The sequence below is a fragment of the Engraulis encrasicolus genome, chromosome 17, assembly GCF_034702125.1.
Source record: "Engraulis encrasicolus isolate BLACKSEA-1 chromosome 17, IST_EnEncr_1.0, whole genome shotgun sequence".
Taxonomy (NCBI): Eukaryota; Metazoa; Chordata; class Actinopteri; order Clupeiformes; family Engraulidae; genus Engraulis; species Engraulis encrasicolus.
In genome coordinates this window covers 24,287,259-24,290,866 of record NC_085873.1, presented here as the reverse complement: position 1 = coordinate 24,290,866, position 3,608 = coordinate 24,287,259, and positions in this window count along the sequence as shown.

The window sequence follows — 3,608 nt, the reverse complement described above, 5'->3', positions numbered from 1 at the left end:
CTTTTGCCACTTATGTATGATCTTGTACAAAATATATTTTAGAAAAATGCGACGCCAAATTAAATATAATTTTCAAGTTCACTGGGAGCTCTGCAGATCACGTCCTACCCCCACAGCGCCATACCGGAAGTCCCCGTCAGCTGCCTTTTGACAGAAAGCATGGAGGGTCTCCGCCAGTTGGGCAGATTAGGGGACTGAGCCACCCCGCCACGGTGTGACTGAGTGTCCTCCCAATCCTCGTCCTCCGAGTCGGGGTCGGGATGGGGGCGGATACACTGCCAACTCTTCCAGAAGCTTAAGCTTTTGCCTGCACGCTTTTACTGGAAGACTGCAACATGGTTCGCATGAGCCACCTTGGGCCCTTGCAGCTTCCCTGCCTGTCGGCGGTGATTTCATGGTGTTCGGTGGAGTCTGCCCCTTGGTTTTATAGAGGAACGTGCCCTTTGTCTCACCCAGTGGAATCTATGTATATTTATATAGGCTACTCTATGTAGACTACTTTTTAACGTCTAACTTTTAATCTACATGAGTTACGTAAGTAAATTTTTAAGTACAATAGCACAGGATTACGTAGAAAACTGTGGAAGGAAGTTGAATTAAAATGGTCTCTTCTGACCTCAGAGGATGGACTCGTCAATCAGGTCCAGTCGTCTCAAATCAGAACAAAAGTAGTCCAAACATATGTAAACAATGTTGAAGATTTATTTACTCAAAATTCTCAAAAGACATTACACCATAAATATATAGCAATACAATCAATGCATAAGTCTGATGCAGAGCTTCTGCAAACAGCCACCTTAAGACAACACACAAAGTTGCAAACCAGAAACCTGCTCTGAGATGCTACAGTAGTAGCACATCCCCAACAAGTTCCACTGAGGGCCTGCCTCCTCTCTCTTTTTATCATCTCACGCCCTTCTAGCACGTTCCATTCCCTCAGCCAGTCAGTGTCTTCCATGATGTCATGGTAACTTTTATTTATTTATTTATATCTTCTTCATCTGTCTTATTATTATTTATTCAATTATCAATTATTTTGAATTCCTTATAGGGCAATATTATCTTGGGTTCTTTCTCTCTCCCAAGGCACACCTTTTCGAAGACAACGATGCTAAGGCACATCATCAATTGTAAATGTTAACAAAAGTATAACAAAATAACAACAAAAATGACAAAAAATAACTGTAAGAAATATGACAAATAACACCCCAATGCTTAATGAACAATTTACAGTCATTCTTTAATGTAATAACAACCCAATGCCTAAATAAACAATGTAGTCATTCTATGATTATTATGACACACCAGATGATCTCTCACAGCGCACTAGTGTTCCCCAGCACTGTTGGTAAGAAAAATACACTGACCCAACTGACAACTGACCCCTCTTTGATCTCTTCAATCATGCATCACACACACTTTCAACACTATGTACATTTCAGTCCTTGATCTTATGCTGTGTTTTTGTGTCCTTAATCCCACCATAGCATATTTTGTTATTATATATTTTATTATCATTAATTCTAATAATCTTCCATTTCAGCGACAATTCAGGTCCAAGGGCTACAGATGAAAAATACCCTTATGGTTATAATTTGGCTCGATTGTATGTTAGGCTATACACACATTACACAATTTCATGTTGTATATGATATATAATCCTTGTTGAATAAAATAAAATAAAAGTATATGTGACCTCTGTGTCACCTCTTCTTCTCACCTCGTCTAAAAACAAACTGTCCCTGCGTTGTGGTTTCTCGCACCGTTAAGTCTAGTTCTCCATTTGCTTGAAGCAACAGTGTTGTGGTTTTATCACATCCTATTTCTGTTAGTTGCACAAGCTTTTACATCTCATCTTCTTTCACATGCTCATTGTCTAGAAACAGGAGCTTAATTTGAAAATGTGTACATTTCGTATGTCTGAGTGTCTGCTATACAGTAGGCTACGTGACTTGCGGTCTCGACTGTTGCTAAGGGGAAATGTTCTTGTCTGCAAGCATGTGTCTCCTAAAATAAGCTCAGTACTTTTCCATCTGAACCATCTTCTGATCATTTTATGCATGTCTGTTCTTTCACACCTTCAAATTGTTAGCACAAAGTTGGCCTGTTCTGTTCTTACTTATACAACAAGTTTTTTGTCCTTTTTCTATATGTGCTTTATACATGTAATTTGACTCTTTTTACGCCATTCATCACCAACATACACCACTGAACACACACCTACACAACAAGCCTTAGAGTCTACCCTGGGTCTGGGCCAGCTCAGGCACTAGTGCAGTGAATAGTCATGAAAGACTATTTTCTTTTGCTCCTTTTCACTGTGATTATTTGTTTAAGCGCAGAAGCAGCCAGCAGATGGCAGGAGAGAGCAATAAGCATTATAAATCCAGCAGGGCTTCCCAACCTTTTCCAACTTGTGGCCCACACTTTACCCTATAACAAATGTTCACACAGCCCATCTCTGACCCAAAAAAGGAGTCAACCACTGTATGAGGTTGCAACGTGCAGGCTATTCCTCTGTTTCGAGATATATTTGGCAATATAATTTAGAGAACTTTGTTTTGTCATCACACACTTGCGCACACGCGCACACGCGCACACACACACACACACACACACACACACACACACACACACACACACACACACACACACACACACACACACACACACACACACACACTATTCTGTGGCTGTTCAAAACATGTCGGAAATGGCTGCCACTGGCAGGGGATCAGACGCTAACGTTCCAATTCGTGTAATCAGCTAAAACCACAACGTTCTATGTTACTTGTAATATGGCTAATTTTGTAGGCTATCAGACCCTTAGTTTATCATTAGAATGACTTATCATTAAGCCTATAGTAGGTAGCTTATAGATAATATAGGGCCTACTCAATATGGGTAGTGATGCAAGTAGGCCTACTGAAATGTATACTACAACACCTAAAAATACATTTTAGAACCTTTTGTGATGGCAAATACAGTTTGATTGGTAAAATAAGTCCTGTACATATAGGCTAAAAATTGGCTATTAGTTTTTTGTTGTTACATTTATTTTAATTTGAATTACACTTTGTAAAGTTAAAATTTCCTGTTAACTTAACAACAAACACTGAACATAAGTCCAATAAAATGCATCGTGAGCCATTTTTTTCGGGCCAAGGCTACTCAAATTCCTCTTACTTATCAAAGTGGCCTAGATGTGAATTCAAATCCCGGCCTGATTATAGGGCCCACTCCGGTCCTGATTGTGGGTCTGATCATTCCGTCTGCTCCGTCAATATAAAGCCCAACTGAGAACCTTCCATTGCCATTGTGACACAATAGAGTGCCCCAAATGCTGCCCCAAGGGAGCAGTGCAGTGAGACAGTACCATGCTCAGGGTACCTCAGTCATGGAGGAGGGTGGGGGAGACCACACGTTAATTACTTTTCCCACCAACCTGGCGGGTCAGGAATCAAACTAACAACCCGGTCTACAAGCCTGACACCGTAATCGCTTACCCATAACTGCCCAAAAATGCAGTGATATACAGAAATGTGGAACTTTCATGGCAGTGGCAGATATGTGAGCCAATCAAATCATGTGTGAATACATGTAATGTA